Source organism: Acomys minous (assembly GCF_964271855.1).
Source record: "Acomys minous genome assembly, chromosome: 19".
Lineage (NCBI taxonomy): Eukaryota > Metazoa > Chordata > Mammalia > Rodentia > Muridae > Acomys > Acomys minous.
Window position 1 is genome coordinate 23779690 of NC_140499.1, and position 21387 is coordinate 23801076.

Genomic DNA, 21387 nt, shown 5'->3' on the forward strand with positions numbered 1-21387 from the left:
TTTAATCCACATGTACCTGTGCTTGTATCACATGTGTCTAGAAATGTATGGAGGCCTGAATAGGGCATCCGGTATTTAGAACTGGTGTTACATATGGCTATGAATTGTTAGATTCTGAGACTTCAAGTTGGGTCCTCTACAGGAGCCATAAGTTTTTTGTTTTTTTTTTAAACTGAGGAACCATGTTTTTCTCTAGCCACAACAATTTCCAATCTTAAGATAGCTGAAGGACTCATGTTTATTTGCATGAGAACTTATCACCTTGACTCTAGGTTTAATAGGGCCGAGTTGACATTCAAACTTAAAGATTGTTCTACCATAACGTCATTGCATTTTCACATCTGTTTCATGGTTATGCTAGACAAAGTGCACACAGAGAATTTTAGACAGCAGTCCTAGGAACATCTAGAGCACAATACTAAGAACACCAAGTACTCTTATAACAGGAACACTTAGTCCTGTAAAATGTGCTGAAAGAAGAGCAAGACATTTGTACACTGTGGTCATGTCTGCACCATCTTTTTAATGCCCAAACTCTGCATTATCCAGGCTTTGATTCTAATTCTATCTTATTTGAACCTGTCATCCATTAATAATAATCAGAATGAACAATTCTTCAATCATCCATTTACTATCTTCTTGTGGATTGGGCTAGTTATCTAGTCTCTAATATTTCTTCCTCATGTTCTGCATACTTGGATTTGTTCAACTCTGCTTGTAACCTGAGAGTAAATGTGAGCACCATAACAATACATAGTGCTCTGTTTTAGGGTTCCCATTGCTGTGACCAAAAGCAACTTGGGAGGAGAAAAAAACTTATTTGACATACATTTGAGTGACAGTCCACTGAGGCAAGAACTTAAAATAGACAGAAATCTGGGGGCAGGAGATAACACAGAGGCAATCAAATATTGCTGCTTCCTGGCTTGCTCTTAATGGCTTGCTCAGCTTGCTTTCTTACAGAACCCAGGACACCAACACATAGCATGCCCCACTGGTCTCTAGGCAACAATCATTAATTACTAAATTGCCCTACAAGACTGCCTTTACTCAACTGAGGATCCCTTCCTTCTGATGACACTAGCTTGTGTCAAGTTGACATAAAACTAGTGAGCACATGCCCCTGGTACCTCTGTACACTTTCTCCTTTACTAGACATACCAAACTTAATGTTCCATTGTCAAGAAGCTTGTGTATTTTAAAGTCAGCAGTTACTGGCTCTTTCTTTCTTTTTTTCTTTTCTTTCCTTCTACCTATTCATTTTTTTTTTATAAAACATTGGAATATATCCATGATTAGATGATTCCAATTTTTAAAATTATGAGTTCCTGTCAGCCTTTTTTCTTTCTTTTGAGACACTATCTTGGTTGTATTAAACTTCACTGAGAAAATATTCTGAGTGGAATTAAGCAAACAAGAGAGATTTAATTTCTCTAAAATAATAGGGATGAGGGTGAACACAGTTTTGTTTCACAAAAAACACAGGAGATTTTACAATTACTGGGAAATATACAGAAGGTTGTTTTAAGAGAAGTCAGTGGCCAGGCATCTGTTGATCGGCATTGATATTTAGAGTACTTAGGCTTCAACTTGCACAGAGAGCCTTGAGGACACCGTCTACCTTCCTTGCTGATTCTATTTTATAATGATTGCTTTCAAACCAGTTAAAAAGCTCTTTCAAAACTGGAAAACTGGAAAAAAGCTGAGAGATTTACATCTCAAGGGGGCAAAGAAAGAATTTACAGCTGCAAGTTTTCTGAAGTAAATGCTGGAGGAGAAGGGAGGTCAGAGGCCTGAAGTCAGGCTGAAACCTGTCTGAAGTAGCTGACACCCAGGAGACGTGAAGGCCATCTGGGTCAATACTTACTCTTAGGGATTCTGTGGCTGGGAAAATACCATAAATTGTATTTTGTATCTCTGTGTCACATAAGGTGTGTGGCATGCTTGGCACTATTATGTGTCTTTAATCACATATATATATATATATATATTTTTTTTTTTTTTGCCTAACTGTAGAAACATAGAACTTCAGATATTGGTAGATTCTCCACTTTTACTTTAATTCTCTCTTTGCATACTGATAAATCCATTCCTCATTTTTTCTTGATTTTTTTTGTTTTGTTCCATTATTTGTATGCTCTACTTATTGTCTTTACTGACTTATGCTAAGGAGACCCAAAATGTCTTTTTTAAACCAAGCATATTTGCAGCTTTACCTGGGAAATTCTTACCTCACACTAAGTAAAACTTTTTTTTTAATAGAAAAAGTAGGTGTCTTTCAGGTTAATATGGGTCTCAACGCACCCCATAAATGTAACATAGATTTTGTGTATACACAGGTACATGATATGGTCCACACTCTATAACAGTGAGTGGTAAAGTCTATCCTGGTGTGTATATATATATATATATATATATATATATATATATATATATATATAGAGAGAGAGAGAGAGAGAGAGAGAGAGAGAGAGAGAGAGAAGGGAAAGAAAAAGAGAGAGAAGAAATACTGTGATTGGCTACTTCATAACTCTCCTTCCCCTATCTTATAGAAAATATGGGACACATGTTAGCTGCATATGGTGGTGTGCCCTTGTTAGACACTGAAATCAGTCGGCTGAGGAGAACGATTATATCTCTGAGGCCATCTTGTTTTGTTTAGAGATAACCTGTTTCAACCAACCAACAAACAAAAATGTGTCTGACATATTTGCAAAGCAAAATAATTCTTCAAGTAGTGCCATTATTCATGTACAATATATAGAAATAACTAATGTAAATAAATGAAAGTTAAAATAATTTATATTACATACAAGTATTAGCTCTAAAAGTTATATGGGAGAATTTCTGGTTCAAAACTGCTACAAAAGAGATTAAGGGTCATTGCTCCTAACACTACAAGGAGAAGAAAACTGGAAAGCAACTTCTTGTCTTGCACACATCAAAATATGGAGGTGACCAGACAAACTACAACTTTTTTGGACAGAAAACTCCAGAGTCATAAATGGAAACTGGTTACTTAGAACAGACTTTACAGGAGTCGTTACATGGTAGAACTCAGATATACTGTTGGTGGTGACTGGGTTAGTGGGAGAAATTACTCAAGTCTAATTCCAGATATTGTGCCATGTTTTTTAAATTTTATTTTATTAATTTATTCATATTACATCTCAATGGTTATCCCATCCCTTGTATCCTCCCATTCCTTCCTCCCTCCCATTTTCCCCTTATTCCCCTCCCCTATGACTGTGACTGAGGGGGATTTCCTCCCCCTGTATATGCTCATAGGGTATCAAGTCTCTTCTTGGTAGCCTGCTGTCCTTCCTGTGCCATGTTTTAACGGTAATGATAAAAGAATACCTGTTTAAGCATGTCTGAGGGAGGCAAAGCCTTAAGCTTATTTTCTAAACCCTTTGACTTTCTGTGTACCATCCCAGAAGGAGTGGGAGTGGGTAGTGAGGTTGCTTAGAAATATTTGTGATGCCAGTTACACTTGAAATCATAATAACTGCCATATGTTTATATAGAGGAGCAGAATCAAATGGGTTATTTTCCATTACAAGTTGAGAGTGGCTTCTAGATTTATCACTTGTAATTTATTGTTTTCATTTAAGAATAATGAGGGAGGAGCTCACTGACTAATGTCTTGTGGAAGGTCCTGGAACATAAAATAGAAATGTCAAAGATAAGAGAAGGAGTGTAAACCTGTGACTTGTAATTTGGTAAGTAAAGTAGATAAATGCTCAACAATCTAACAACAGGAAAAAAATAATAAACTTAGAAAACTGAAAAGAGGGGCAAGATCACACTAACACAATTTAAAAATTATCAATGGAGTGACATTTGTCCAGTATTAACCAATAAAATTTCAAATTCTGAATGGAGATTTTTAAAAATGGAAACCAAAGTTTCCAAAATGTCATCAAGAAGTTCAAAAACAGCATTATAATTACAATTATCATAGTAGTGGATAAATTGCTTAAAGTTATAAACAATAAAATGACAAGTTCACAGCTAAATATATTCTACGTTTTCCAAAACTACATTTCTATGCTCTAAATCAATGAAGATTGATAACTATGAGGAAGATGGAAATTTTGTCAATTAATTTTATGAAGCCAGCATAATATATAATTACATCAATTATGGAGAAACAGGCATTTAATGAAATTCAAATGTCATGTCTAATAAGAGATCCAAATAAAACAAGAACAAATGGTATGCTATTTAAATATCATAAGAAATACTTAAATAAAATTGAATTGCAAATATCAGCTTTAGAGAGACACTATCATAATTAAGTTAAAGCAGTAATGTCCTTTACCATCATCACCATTAGCCACAGTTTGAGAACTTTAATAAATTCTTAAGGTAAAAAAATAAAAAACTGAAACAAATATTACAAAAAGGAGATGAATTTATCTTCCTCTGCTATTGATACGATTATGTAATTTGAAAACCCTAAAGATAAGTTTAGAAATACTGCAATTAATTATAGGATTTTTTGTCATCAATATCTAAAGTCTCTACTATAACAAAGAAAACAAAAGAACCCAGATATGTGAAACAATTCTACCCCAAAATTGGGACCAAAAACTGTTGATATTGCATGATGTAGAAGAATTTTAATCCAGAAACTTGGCTACTCTGCCAAGGGATAATATCTAAAGACCTAGGTCTGTGAGGTCTGGTTGGAATACAGATGTGTCCTTAGTATGCATGTTTAATCTCTCTGGGTGGAATACAGACACACCTTTACCACACATCTTTAATCTGAAACAATGATGTCTAATTGATGGACAAAATGATTAATTAGAAAATAATTTGACAGAATGATTCAGAGGTGGCATATGCCGAACTCTCATGAAAGAAAAACTACTTAAAAGCAGTACACACACACACACACACACACACACACACACACACACAGAGAGAGAGAGAGAGAGAGAGAGAGAGAGAGAGAGAGACAGACAGACAGACAGACAGACAGACAGACAGACAGACAGACAGAGAGACAAAGAGACAGCAAAACAGAGATGGAGACAGAGACAGACACAGAGATAGTACAGTGCAATAGAAGATAGTACAGTACAGAAATACAGTAGAGTTTATGGTATCATTTCAGTGCAGCTCTGTTGAGTTTGGAGCAGGCAGTTTGGTGCAGTTCAGTTCGTGGAGATAAGACACAGTTTTTCCAAGCAGAACAATTAAGTAAGAAGCATAGAGAAGCCAATTTGAATCAGTTAACTTGGAGAGACATTTTGAGCCAGAACAGCTGATTTGAATGAGCCAGCCTGAGCTCAGAAAGAACTAGAAATGGTGAGTTTATTCAGCAGTGAGTCTCAGAGACTGAAAACATTCTAGGCCCAGGTAGTAGATGGAGGCTGGAAGCCGAAGCCCTTACAGATTGTGTGGACTCTAGAAGCTTTCAGGGCTAGACCTATGGTTATTTAGAATGAAATGCTCTGGGCTCAGATCAAGCCATGTATTAGAAATGCTTGTGTATGGCTCTCATCTCCTTTCTTCATGTGAGGAAATAAAAACAATATTTACAACATGAAGATAAGCTGTTTAAAGTGAACCAATTTTACATTCATAAAATTATATATCAAAACCTCTGTGTTAGCTTTCTGTGGCTGTGACAAAATTACCTGCTCTAAGATTGTAGTGCCTGGTAGGTTAACAGTGCTCAAGTGGAAGTTTAGATATCCCAGAATAGTTGTGCAGCACAAATTTACCTTGGTCAGGAAAAAGAGGAAGAATTCACAAAGTTGGCTGGATCTGGGAAAGGGAGAATGGTTGGAGGGAAGCATGAATATTATCAAAACATTTTGCATGAAATTTTTTATTATATTTTTATTATTTGAAACAAAATTTAAATTTAAATATGTTTTGTTTACCTCTTTCTCTCCAAAGGGTTCTAGAAACTCTTAAGTTATTTATGGTTTTAAAAGTAGTATTGGATTTGAGGTCTTTTTCTTGTATTTCAATTCAATTGGTACATTTACCCTTTGGAATACTACTCAGCTATTAAAAGCAATGAATTACCAAAATTGGTGGACAAGTGGATTGAACTGGAAATGATCATAATGAGTGAGTTAACCTAGAAGCAGAAAGACTCAAATGGTATGTACTCACTTATAACTAGACACTAGCCCAAGGGACATGTCCCATGAAAGTCTTCACCTACCAGGAAAGTGGGATATATGTGAGGTCAGAGAAGTATGGGAGAATGGGGAAATAGAAGGATCCAGAGGGTCCTAGAAACCTATAAGTTGAACATTATGATGGGTAGATCTGGGCCCAGGGGTTCTGCTCAAACTATGGCACCAACCAAGGACAATACATGAAATAAACATTGAACTCCTATCCAGATCTAGCCAATGGACAGGACATTCTCCACAGATTAGTGAAGAGTGGGGCCTGACTTTCACACGTACTCTGGTGCCTCATATTTGACCACGTCCTCTTGATGGGGAGGCCTGGTGGCACTCAGGGAAAGGATAGCAGGTTACCAAGAAGAGACTTTATACCCTATGATTATATACAAGGGGAGGAGGTCCCCCTCAGTCACAGTCATAGGGGAGGAGAATAGGATGAAAGTGGGAGGCAGGGAGGAATGGGAGGATAGAAGGAATGGGATAACAATTGAGATGTAATATGAATGAATTAATAAATAAATATTTTTTAATGTAGTATTGGAGGTGTTTTGGCCCATGACTATGACAATAACTGAGAAAAGAAATATAAGGAAGAAAGATATGGTGGCTCATGGTTCTAGACACTTCTGTGGTTTTCATCTCTATTTGAGAAACTGTGGTGGCATGGAGGAGGATTTCTGGGAAACATAAGGTGCTCACACTATAGTAAAGTACAGTAGAAGAGGTTAGAGTTACAAAACCCTTAGGTTATACCTGCAATAACCTTCCACTATGCCTTCCCTTCAAACATTTCCCCACTTGGTAGTAGTCCCACAGGTTGCATACCAATGTTTAACACTTGGGCCTTTCCAAATCTTTGTGATCCAAGCTACAACAACTTTATTTAATATTTTTGATATGCTGATAACTCAAGGTCTGCTTCATCTGGATGGTGTTTTCTGAATGCGTTTTAACTTATAGTGGGCTCATTCAGCATGAATTGTTCATTGAATTTGTGCTCATTTTCCCATAGAGTCAGAGTCACCTTATATGGAGGTTATCAAAACCCAGAGCCTACTTTTATGTAATTCATAAGTTAAAGAAGAAAAGATAAGTCTGGCATAAAGAAAAATGGTCATCTCAGAACTAGCAGTGTGTGTCCCATTGACCTGTTCCTATAGAAGCAACTTTCTGCCAAGATTATGTCTAAAGTCTTTAAAAGGACCACAATGAGAAAGAACAGAGTGAGCTTTATAATATAATCTATTATTCTTGAAAACTCAGAGAAAAAAATGAGAGAAGTTGATGTCAGGAACAACTGGTCAACCTGTGAATTCCCTTTATTATTTCACAGGAACCCTCATGAGTGCAGTTTTCTTGAGTTTTCACACAAACAGGCATGGGATTTTGGGTGCTGTAAATGTCTCTGAATTATCCATTTGGAAGTTATCTTTCAATCATATTCCTGCAACTCCATAAATCATTCCAGTTTAGCAAATTACACTTGTTAAAATCCTTAGTTACATCAGTGTTTGTGTTTTCTCAGAAAATGTCTCAAGAACGTTGCATTGCTATTATTTTCTGTTTCCTTTACTAACATTGATGCATCTCATTTAGCTTGCTTTTTACCCAGGGTACCTTGATTAATGCAGTTTCTGTTGATAATACTCTGCTGTTTGGAAATCTCACATTAGCCTTACTAAGCGTTTCACTCCTGGAATTAAGACTATATTGTCTGTAAAGATGCCAGGTGCCCTGAATTGAACAGGACTGTGTGATATAGCCCATTAGATTACACTATCTCTGAGGTTATCTGAATAATAAGTATGTTGATTTACTTCACAACTTTATTTCCTGAATCATTGTTGGACTGTCCTGGAACATTTCTGTCTGTTAATGTATTAATCTGTTTTACTCTTTGCAAGTCTGCCTTAATACATCCGATGATATATAATCAAGACAGACATTTTGTGTCAACTTTGGGCTTTTACATCCTGTGCATATAAGGACATACACACCTACACACATACTCCTGTGAAGATGCATATATATATATATATATATACATATATATATATATATATATGTATATATATATATATATATATATAGTGAGTACATTTCACAAACATGTAAAGATGCCCAAAGGCAAGCATAAAAATTTAAAAAGCATTGATGTTGAAATATAAGGAAATTATCATTGGTTTCCTACAGTTTAAAATAGGAGATTTAAAATTGCCATACCAATACCATAGGCCTAAGGAAAATAAGTGAGCTTTATGAAAGGAAATTATAAAAATGATAAAAGTTATAAAAGTATAACTAGAATAGAAAAGAGCATCATAAATTCTATAAGTAAACAAAGTACATATAGTAAATCTCTCTATATAAAAAGAGAATTAGAAACATTTGCTGCAAAAGAAATTTCAGTATAAAATTGAGACCAGACAAATCCATAGTATCAATAATATGACTTAATTCATTGGCTAGAAGATTCAGATTTCTGCAGAGTAGACCAAGACAAAAGCCTGCTCCATGCCATGTGAGAGCCATACACTAAAAAAGATATGACTAAAATATCTAAGTAATATAGGCATGTACCAGTAAACATATTAAAAACACAAATTGTAAGACAATAGGCATGGTGGGCTAGATACCACTGGAGGCACAATTGGGGATAAACTGTTATTCTTAGAAAATTGGAAACTTTAAAATACTCAGGACCATAACTGTAGTGAAGACAAAATAATTTGGTGTATTTATGAATTTAATAACAAAAGTTGCCAACGTAACATAGAGTCTGCAAAGTCCAAAAAAGTGACCAAAATGCTCTAATATTAGGAGACGCTAAGGAAAATTTAAAGAAAATTTCAAGGTAGATCACATGACATACATTAAATTTTCCAAGGAGATAATAAATAATATATTATCAGCATGGAATTCTAGGAAACTGACAAAATAAATAAGCACAAGAAGAATAAAATTACCATAGGAATTATAGCTCTTCACTAATAGTGTTCTGATCATAACACACTTATAATTACACATGGATATTGTTATACTTCCAAGAACAAAAACACTCAGTGTTTACACAGATTTAGAGATTCTTGAATTGCTTTAGTTAAATGTTAATATTATTCAGATTTGCAGTATTAATGATAACATTCGTCATCCAAACACTTGGAATCAAAATGCATAATTTGAAATTATAGCTGAGAGTCCACATCATTGTATTATATGCATAATATGTCATTATCAGAAAATCAAGAAATGGGATGAGATAATTCTCAGATAAAATCTGTAGACTAAAGTAGTAAGCATAAAAAACATAGAAACCAGGGTGCATACCTGAAGTAGTCCCTACTCACCAGACATGGTATCCACAATTAGTCTGTGCTCCTACATCCAAGCAGTTGGTCTAGGTCCACATCACCATACATCATTGGTTGATATTTCTGACTGTTTTGTAGTGTAGTTATCCTGTATTATGTGGATAATGTCCAATTATGAGTGAGTATGTACCATGCATGTTTTTCTGGGTCTGGGATACCTCACTCAGGAAGATCTTTTCCAGTTCTGTCCATTTGCCTGCAAATTTCAAGATTTCCTTGTTTTTAGTAGCTGAATAGCATTCCATTGTGTGATGTACCACATCTAGTTGTTTCCAGATTCTGGCTCTTACAAATAAAACTGGTATGAACATTGTTGTGCAAATGTCCTTGTTGTATGGTGAAGCATCGTTTGGGTATATTCCCAAAAGTGGTATGGCTGGTCCTGAGGTAGAATTATTTCCAATTCCCTAAGAAAGGACCAGATTGATTTCCAATGTGGTTATATAAGTTTGAACCCCTACAAACAATGGACTAGTGCTCTCCTTTCTCCACATCCTTGCCAGCATGTGCTGTCACCTGAGTTTTTGATCCTAGCCATTTGGATAGGTGTAAGATGGAATCTCAGAGTCATTTTGAGTTGCATTTCCCTGATAACTAGGGATGTTGAACATTTCTTTAAATGTTTCTCTGCCATTCAATATTCCTCTATAGAGAACTGTCTGTTTAGTTCTGTAACCCATTTTTTAATTGGATTATTTAGTTTGGTAGTGCTTGATTTCTTCAGTTCTTTACATATTTTGGATATTAATCTTTTGTCTGATGTTGGCTTGGCTGCTTTGTCGATGTAGTTTAATATTAGATAAAAGAGTGAAAGCAAAAATTTTCAACATATTTATAAAAATTCTGATTCTTTGAAAATATTAATGTCATCTATAAACTATCATATCTTCTGAGTAAAAAAAGTTTAAATTTATATAAAAATAGTTATAAAAATGAAAACATTAAAAGGTTATGGTACTCTATAACTGTTTTCTTTATCTCTATGCAAATTCATTTAATAGAAAACATGATGTGTTGATAACATAATATTAACAAAATCTGACCAAAGTAGCTATAGGCAAAATGACAACTGTGTGTACAAAAGATAGGAAAATTGCCTAACTGATTTTATGCAACAGGTAAAACATTGCTGTCAAAACCTACTAGTGAAATATTTCTTAACGTTTTTCCTTCAACACTGAAGATTTTTAAAATCTAGTTAGAAAACAAACTTATGAGGAACAAGTTTTAAATCATAACCAAGTGGGATTTATTATTGAATTTTAACTCATATGTGGTTCAATATAAGAAATTGTAAACATTTATGTAATTCTTTAGTCTGTTAAAAATTTATTTTTTTCTTCAAAGAAGGCATGTGATTGATATTATCCCAGTCTGAACATCCATGCTTATATGCAATCCTCACACATGGAGGGCTAATGAGAATTTGGTAGAGATGAGTTCATAGTAAAGGCTGTGTGAGAATTAACAGTCTTCAGCATTTCTGTACATTTAAAATGAAAAATCAAAGTCAGTGAATCCTATAGCCACTTTAAAAAAAGAAAAACGAAATAAACGGTTAATTTAATAAGATACATCTTTAAATAGGTGAGCCAAAATTTAAAATTTAAGCACAAATTGTAATAAGATGAGAGGCATGGACCTAGTTGTGAGAAATGTCTGAGTTCCAGGGAAAATGTGCAGACCAGAAGTTTCCATAAGTGTCAGTACAAAGTTCATCATTCATGGCTATTATGCATAGAAACATTTTCAACACACCTCAAGACCTATATTTGAGACTAGTGCAGATAAAAATCATGGGCTAGCGTAACCATCCATAAGCCTTGAGTAAAACTTAAAGTTGAACTTGATTTTTAAAAAAGTTTAAAATATTTACTTCACTGTTTCAATATGCTACAAAGGTAGATGGAGGTTGAGTTAAGATTTTTTGTTTTGTTTAGTTTTTGTAATAAACAAATTACCATTTTAATGTGTAACAAATAATATAAAACATGACACAAAATAGTTATTTCAGGGTTCAACTTTGTATATAATAAATATATGTAGTATAAAGTCATAAATGGAATAATTTTGCTTTGAATTACATGATTCTCCAGTGTTTTTTCATATTTTTATTAAATATTTTAGTTTTACATATGCATTTATATTATTACACATATATACAATAAATTACATACAGCAAGAAGAACCATGAAACAATAAGGAATTATATAAATGCTACATTCTTAGTGTTTTGGCTATTTGTATTTGGCAACCTTGAAGACAACATCTTTCCTATCTTGGTGCATCTAAAACTCTGAATGTAAATCAATATTTATCATATCTCTTCATTATCAACTTAAAACATCTATATAGACCTAAAAACATCTTAAACCCTAAACAGCTAAACTTTATTGTAAAACTAAACTATCTGGTCTTCAACCCCATCAATAAGCCACAGGACAAAATGTCTTCATTTCTACCACAGACAGAATTCTGCCTAAAAAAAGGGCAAGCTTGCGTGCAGGCAGAGTCAACAGCCAAACTCTGCCAAGACACGCTACGCAAGTCATCAATGGTTACTGCCTCACAAATACGTCTGTCAGCTATATTGAGCGAAAGTCTGAAGAAGATGTTCTAACGTTATAGAGAGCTTTGGGTGACTGCTCAGGTAGCAAACTGTCTCTGTCATTTTCGTATTTGGGAAGATGCTAACCTGTACCCCCTGTATACTCATGTGATGCATGAGTTTTACAACGGCTTCAGTTTTAAATATTTTTCCATTTAAAGTGGTTTGAAAATGTCTGTAAAGAAAAATGTCTCTTTGTAGGCTTTGAATTTTTCCAAACCTACTTTATTTGGGGTTCTTTAATGCTTATACCTCCCTTCCAACCCACCTACCATAGATAGGAGAGACAAGAGCTTAATGGGAATAGGAGAAGTAGAACCTTTTTGGACTCAGTTCCTTCCTGGGAGTGATTCCCCTGGTGTAGTCAGCAGGATTTCAGCAGACCAGCAATTCAACTGGAACCTGGGATAGCAGCTGGAAGCCGGAGCTCTGAAGAGTTCTCTGGTGCATTTCTTGAAGTGGAGCAATGAACAGCCAAACAATAACAGGACCCAAAAAGCCTGCTTCCTGTTTTGGTCTCATATTCATACATACATACATACATACATACATAATACATATATGTTCTGTACCAAAAACCAACCAAGCGCCACCATGAGGAGGTTTGTCTTCTAGTGGATAAAGATCACCTGTTCTCTCACAAATCCCCAATCCTACACTTGGGATCAAAACCAAAACATGTGTACATTTACTACATTTCTCTCCTTCTTAATATGTAATTTATATATATATATATATATATATATATATATATATATATATGAGAGAGAGAGAGAGAGAGAGAGAGAGAGAGAGAGAGAGAGAGAGAGAGAGAGAAAGAGAGAGAGAGAGAGAGAGAGTATGTGTGTTTGCTCACATGCACGTGTGTGTTATAATGTGCCACATTTGTACAAGTACCAGGGGAGGAAAGAAAAAGGTGACTGGTCCCCTGCTGCTTGAGTTAGAGGCTGCTGTAAACTGCTTGATGTAGATTCTGGTGACCAATCTCTGGATCTCTTCCCCTGGTGCTGTTCACCACTGGAACATCTCAGCAGCCCCACACACTGTCTCTTACATATTATTTCAAAATTGCACCTAACTCAGTGGAAATTTGATTATGTACTTCCAGGTTCTGATTTAGGGCATTGTTTTCAGTGTAAAAGAAGTATAAGTGAGATTATATGTTGTTTGGCAAAATCATGGCTCAGAGATCAATTTACTTCCCCACCCATCACTGTAGGAAAGAGTTTGGCTCAAAGAACCTTCAGATGTTCCTTCCCAGCCAGCAAGATTTCTCTGGGCACAGCAGCAAGTCATCAGACAACTTCTGAGATGATGCCAGGGCTGGCCACTAGCTCAGCGGAAAGAGTACTTGCCCCACAAGCATGAGAAGATGAGTTCAGTCACTCTGAGCCCACGCAAAAGAAGCTGGGCTTGGTGATGCTATTTCATGTGATGAAGAAGTTGAAACAAGTGGATCCTTGAGCCTTACTGCCAAGTCTCACATGCTGTTCTAGGCCAATGAGAGACTTTTTCTCATTAAATGATGAATGACATCCAAAATTGTTGTCTGCTCTTCTTATACATGCATGTGCACACATGTGTAGTCCCCTACCATACACAGACATGTGCACCTGCACACTATAAACTTACACACAACATACATAATACATAGTCATGTGCAAACACAAACCCACACATACACACAAGCAATACTGAAATAATATGAGAACATGGCTTTCCTACCTTTAGAAAAATGTTTTCAAGTTTTAATTTCTGTCTCCTTTGCTGTGCCCTTTATTCTAAGATATTGTTCCATCTTTATTCTCATCGATAAGTATAAATTCAAATACTATACTTACTAGAATGCAGACCCAATAAGGAAAAGCAATGATCTATTACACTGCTTGCTGAAATTTACCAGAAGGGAATCATACAGGAACATAAGAAGTTACACTTTTCACAGGTATGACAAGGAAACACAGGAAGTATATGAGTCATGCCACATTTTGGGGACAAGTGACTAAAAGGCACTTGTTTATAAACCCTTTGTCATATATATTGAGAAAGAATAGAGTTAATTAGTGTCATTATCCTATATGATCCAGCGGATGCTATTAATCACTCTTTCACACATTTGTAAGATAAATATGTCCACTGCTTTATAGTTTTATTAATTGTTCCATTTTTATTATTTCATTTTGTTGAAATGAAATACAGGACTGAGAGTTTAAAGAAGTTTGGGGAAAATGTGGTTTAATTAAGAAGGACTCACTCATTTCATGTCTCTTGCTTGACTCTTTTTATGGTAGGAATAGAAGACATGGATGAGACAGTATGAAAATGAAGCTGCATATTCCACCAAGGAGAGCTAAATGATTAAAAACACGCAGTTTCATGGAAAGCATGGTTCTTAACCTTCGTAAAACTGCAACCCTTTAGTATAGTTCCTCATGTTATGGTAACTCCCAAAACATAAAATTACATTTGTTGACTCTTTATACCTGTAATTTTGCTGCTGTTATGAATTGTAATATAAATTTCTGTGTTTTCCTATGGTCTTAGGCAACCCCTGTGAAAGGGGTCATGACCCACAGATTGAGAAGCACTGATTTAAAATGAAGCTTGTATTCTCTTTCCTAAGACTTTGACTAAATAGTTTGTGTTTATCTGTGTGAATAAAAGTTGAAAAGACAACATGCAGCTAAATTTATTTTTACATATATTTTGTAGTATATTCATACTTTAGTTTTGCAAAAGAAAGGTGATGATAATTATTAGAAATAAGTTATATTTATCAATGATGATGGAATTTCCAAATGACTGTTTACTTTCTTAGATAAAATACAAGAATCTCATCAACACAACTATGAAATTGACTGAGTTCATTATATTATATCATACTCTGATTTTACTTACACAATATAAAATAAAATAAAATTCCATAGTTAGTGGAAGGTGAAAATCAAAAAGAGAAAGAATTAAAAAGGAAGTTAATCCATATGCTTTGGTCTCAGAATAACTGAAATGAATCTTTCTGCCATTTAATTACAACTTGCAGAACAGTGTAATCTTTTAATTCCCATGAGCTTCTCATTTGTCCTGGTAACTGGCACTCAAGCCTCCAGCATTCACCGGCCACTCTTCATGTCAGGAGCAAGGCGGACTGTGGAATTAGAGGCTTTTCAGAAGTGGAGCTCCAGCTCTTTAGATGGTGGTATATGAATCACGTTGAATACCCCATCAAACATCACCCTTTGATGGGGTTAATCTATATGTTAATGCTTCCACTGCTTTTTGTGCATATTCTTAGCCTTTTCATTTGCTGAATATGTTGTATCCTTGAAGTGCATTTTGTTCAAAATGAATTTGCAAGTCAGTGAAGAGTGCAGCATCCTCTCTTGACAAGGAAATTACATTCTGTAAAATTTCGATTTTAATGATATATTCTTATTAGGTTAAAAAGCTCATTTTCAAAGGATTTTGATGGTAACAGAAAAATAAGTATAGAAATTGCATTAGGTTTTAGTAGGGCAGAAGAGAAGTTGAGTAACACCACACACACACACACACACACACACACCTGATACAGCAACTAAAATGACTCTGCCATTTAATTATATTTTTTCAATTAGATGTCCTAAATTTTTTCAGTTATAAGGTATGCTTTATCTTAGCATTAAGAGCTGTTAGGTTGTACTCCCAGCTGACAGGCACTCTGTAAATAGCATCAACCTCTAAAATACTGAGGTTTCTGAAATTGTCTCTCATCTCTCCATAACCAATCAGATTGATGGTACATAGGTATAAAAAGACAGATACAACTCTTAGACCACCAGGAAAAATCTTTCTCTATGAAGAAGGACGTGTTTTAAGAAAGGAGTAAAGGGTTTATTTTTTTAATTTTTTTTATTGTTTTAAAATGGCATGTGGTAATGGACAGAGATCCAGAGACTTGTCCAAAACCTGATCACTGGAAGTCTGGATTCATTTTATTTCAGAAATATCACACACTATAACATACTATGATGGAATTTAATGTGTACCTCATTTTTGCCAAGTTGTACTGTCTTGGTTTATCTGTCTATTTAGTTCATATGCCTCAGTTTTCTTATTTGCAAAATGAAAGTAATGTGTATGAGTGTTTGAATAGTAAGTTTTTAATAAGATGAAGCACGTAAATGAATAAAATTCTTATAACAATTAATAGTAGCCATGATTATTATTATTATTATTATTATTATTATTATTATTATTATTATTATTATTATTATTATATAAACTTCAAGCTAAACAATGTGCTGTGTGTTACATGTTGATAGATAGAGCTTTGAATCTCTTTTTCTCTGTTTGTGAATGTCCAATCTTGAGATGTCAGAGGAGGGGCTATGTGGGTTTATTTGCCAAAATTAAATGGATATAACTGCAAATATTTGACAGACTTGATCTTTCCAATATTGCAGAAAACGAGTAGCTAATTTATTTTAGAATAAGACACTATGTGCTTTCAAATAATTTTGTTGACTCTTACTTTTGTATTATAAATTTCCTTTCACTTATTTTAAATGTCCTAAAGTAACACAATCAACTTTATCTTTACTTAACAAATTAAAGCAACTAAGGTTATGTTTCTTTTGTTTTCAAGATAATGCTCCTGTTAACCAGCTGGACCAGGTCTGTAGTCTATGCTATGCACTTACACTTTGTGTGAAGCGATGTTTTTGCACATTGAAAAGTGTCCTACTGATTGAACCATTTGTCTACATCAATACTTGCTGTTTACTTCTACACTCAGATCTGCCTTCTTTGAAGTTATTCTAAAAATTATATTCTTGATGTATAAATTTAATGCAATGCTTCACTAATACTTATATTATATTAGTTTCCTATAAGTTTAAAGATTATCTGTGTACATTAATCTTAAAATGCAAGATATATGGTGTTTGCTTTTGTAAATTAGTTTATAGGACATTCTTCCCACCTCTCCAGTGTCTCTGTGGTAGGGCTTAAGTAGTAGGGAAGATGGGCTGTGGTTCTTGGAAATCAAAGTGATGAGAAACAAGGAGTCTTTGAGAACAACTTTCTGTGCTCTAGACTTCTGTGAAGCAATGTTACAAGCTTAGAGGTAGCTGCTCCCCTTTGGAGATACTGAAATGAAATCTGAGAGCAACCATCTCATCTCTTTTTTTTTACTTGTACTTTTGCATCCCTCTTTTGTGTTTCCTTTGCAATGAAACTCAAGTGTCGGTCACTTTACTATAACACTCATATGTCAAGATTTCAGATAGTTCCATTTTAGTAGCCATATTTACTTTGAATCAGTGTCCCAAGTGCAAATAGAGAGAGGGTACTCTAAGAGAAACTGTTGTGTAGTTATTTTATTCTAAACCGCACATTCCATTAAGTCTCAATAAGTAAAACAATACAGATTACAGGAGGCTCCTGAAGTTATAGAAGCAGTAATGTTTCTGGGGAGAGAAACCTGATCTGCAGAACTGACTACAATTTACAGTTAGCACCAGGGATGCAGCTTGTGTCAGCATCACTGAGGCTGAGGTGTTGCTCTTATATGATGCTTTGATGAATCATCCATGACACTGTAAGTCACCCATCCACTACAGTTCTGTAAGATATCCCAGTAAGTTCACTGGTTCACTAAGCTAGGCTTGGTAGAATCATGTCTTTGTTCTTTCATCAGAGTACTATATCAGGTGAACAATATAGTTTTTCTACCCAGTAAAAGTCAAACAACAGAAACCTAAGCAACTCCTTTTCTGATGTACAATACATCAGGTAGCCCTCAGTGAAAAGAACCACTTAAGATTATGAGTTGAAAAACTGATACTCTTCTAGATATGTAGTGCACATTACAGTGGACAATTCTCAATTGCTAACCATCTCTCCTTTACTAATATATTTCTTCATTGTTAGGACAAAGCCTTGAGGCCCTATTTTTTTTAAATATCTTTCCTCTCTTCCTTCCTCTGTCATCACATTGCCATAATTTTCACTTGGTAAAATCTATAACAGTAATAGTGTAATATAGCCACTTTAGGGTCACAGGTCATAATACCTTTTAACACCCTAGAAGAATGGAGTAAGGACTTGAAACTATTCACTCCATTTATGGGGGAAATAAAGAATCTGAAGTATTTTATCACCAAAGTCTATTTCTAATAGATAATGTTACTTTTGAATTTTGAAGATATAGTTAAGTTTCTTTTTTTGTAATTTGTTCTACCTTTTATGTCTCTAAGACTTAGAGCAAGGTCAAAGGATGACATCCTTTTTATCACACCTGCATCTTTCAACATTAGCAACTTCATTGTAAACATCTATTTTATTAATGTTCCATGCAATTTATACATGTTCAGTTTAAGGTGGTTTAGGTTGCAAGAAGTGAGCACCAGCACAGCTCTGCTTAATAGTACCAGTTGAATCACATAGTAAAAAGTGTCAACAACATGGTGTCTGAATAAGGCTGGGCTGTGGGTCTCTGCATTTCCCCATCTTATCACCATATATACTTTAACCTAGGGCAAGATCTCATTCTGGGCATTTAATGACAGCATCAATTTTGCTTCTTGCATCCGGATACAGCAGTATCCAGAGGCAGAAATAGATGGTTTCCCCCTATGTGCTTGTTAGAGTGAAAACAAGAAGGTAGTCTCCTGATGTCACCTTCTGCCCCCCAACAATGCCTCAGTAAACAATGACAAGAATGTCCTAATGCCTAAAGCTGTCACTTGCAAGTATAGTTTATACTTGACAGATATAAATTGGTTCCCAGCCAGGGCACATCAGAGCCCTTGGCTGAGGTAGTGATTGACCTTACTGGAGGTCTGTGGCCATCATCAGGAGGAGGTGGACTGTGGATTCATGAGAAGCTCTGTGATGGAAGGGTTCAAGGGAAACTATTGCAAATACTATCTAGGCAAACAATTTCTATTATACTTCTGCAGAAAAAGAAGGAAACTTTTTTGCTCTTCTAAAGTTACCTCCAGTGAAGAAGAAAAAGTGTTCAAACAGCAAAACAGTTAAGGAATCAATATAAAAGTGAGATTGCCCAGGGATAAAATTCAGCAAACTTTCTGACATAGAAATGTGATTTTTCAACTACTAGTTTTTCAAAAATCAGTTATATGATTACAAGTAAATTCCATGAAAACATGTAAGTGTATGCATAATACTAACTTTAGTGTTTCTGGTAGAAAGAAAGCTCAGAGTATTTGTTATCAGTGAGCCAGATACTAACCAAAACACTTATTTTAATAATATAGAAATTCAGAAGGTATCAACCCTGAATACTGGCAAAAGATTAAAGGGTAAATCTTCTGCTTTCTGCCACAAAAATATACTTGAACCAGTTAACATGTGTTCCTCAAAACTCATAATTTGAAACAGAGAAAGTGAATAAACATTCAGGCAGAGATAGGTATTAGGAACTAAATCATGGCGACTATAAGGAAACTGGTGGATCGAGAAGCAATAAAGCAGCTTAGAACAGGTGAGATCAGTGTAGGCTTTACTATTTTATATATGATAATTGTTTAAGGTCTCCTTTTAAAGATGGCCTTTCAGAAGTAAAGGAAAAGTTCCTTTAGGTACTAGGACATTTACAATTCACTATAAAAATGACAAACAAATAACCAGAAATAATGAGAAAAAATCAGGTGGCATTTTTCAGTTAAGAAAACAAAACAAAATAAAAAAGCAATGATTTCACTACTTTTACATTTTTCTTAACTATTAAAATATGTTCATGACCCATCTATAATGGCATGAAATATAAAAATTTCAGTTTTTATTGAAACTTTCTCTTATACTGGTAGTCTAGTTTTCCAAAGATGTGATAACAAAGGAAAAGAAATCAGGGATCTCTGGAAACAAATTGTGTGAGATATAGTTTCTGCATTTGATCACCAGCCCTAGTTTTTCTTTGGTACATCTTCAGACTTGCTGTGAATGGTACCATTTCTTCTGATGATCCATTGAACATAAAAATATAGCGATCCAGATAAAAATATGCCAGAGCTGTTAGAAAAAGTTCATTGTATCTGTTGTAATTCAGTCAGAGAAGCAGTGATCTTAGAGTAGGAAGGAATAATTACCCAAGGTCTCTTATAACATCTTTGGGGTGGCTCTTCACACAACCACATGGACCTTGCATTATTCATAAGATGAGTCCTGTAACATGATTAGGAGAAAGCATTTAGAACAGGATATACTCTGGTGCCTCACCTTTGACCATGTCCCTTGGAGGGGGAGACCTGGTGGCACTCAGAGGAAGGACAGCAGGTTACCAAGAAGAGACTTGATGCCCTATGAGCATATACAGCGGGAGGTAATCCCCTTCAGTCACAGACATAGGGGAGGGGAATAAGGGGAAAATGGGAGGGAGGGAAGAATGGGAGGATACAAGGGATGGGATAATCATTGAGATGTAACAAGAATAAATTAATAAAGGAGAAAAAATCCAAAAAAAAAAAAATAGAACAGGATATGTGGCCAATCAATGGCTCTACTGTCCTTGATATGCCTGTGTCTACTTCACACTCAATATAGACTTCTCTAGATGTTTACTCTTCTAGCTGTACACTGAGAATTCTAAGAGGAAGAAAATATTGGACCCATGTCTCCACAGGTCAAAATGGGTTGTCTCTTCAATAGAGTGAAAAAGACAGAACCCTGGAACCCTAGAACCCTGACCTCCACAGTCACCTATGTCTATTTAAATGTGTTCAATGTACACTTTTTCTCAGAATGTGTATATATTTATGTAGGACGTATTCACAAGAACTGTGATGCTTTACATTATTGTGTGCTTGTAGGGGTGTGTTTGTATGCAGAGTCTATCATTCCGTGTTATTCCACAGTCATTTTTCAGATTTATTTTAGTAATTTTAATTATATGTACGCATGTATATGTTTTGGCGAGAGTGTGGAGTGAGAATGCAATTGCGCACAGAAGCTAGAAGAGGCCAGCACACCCATTGAAGCTGGAATTACCAGAGACTTTGATTATACCCGTTTGTTGTCTATTCATAATTATCTAAATTTATGGAAAGCATATGTGATGTGTGATTTCATGTTATGAAAAGTTCAAACTACTTTAGCTCCTTCTATGCATGTCTAGAGTCATAATATTCCCATTCTCTAGCTAAATAAAATACTCTAAGCTCAGTCTCCCTCCCTCTGTTCATGGAACTAAATACATATGATCAACTTTGGAGTCACCTTGGTCTATCAAAAGCCCTGTTCTTCTGTT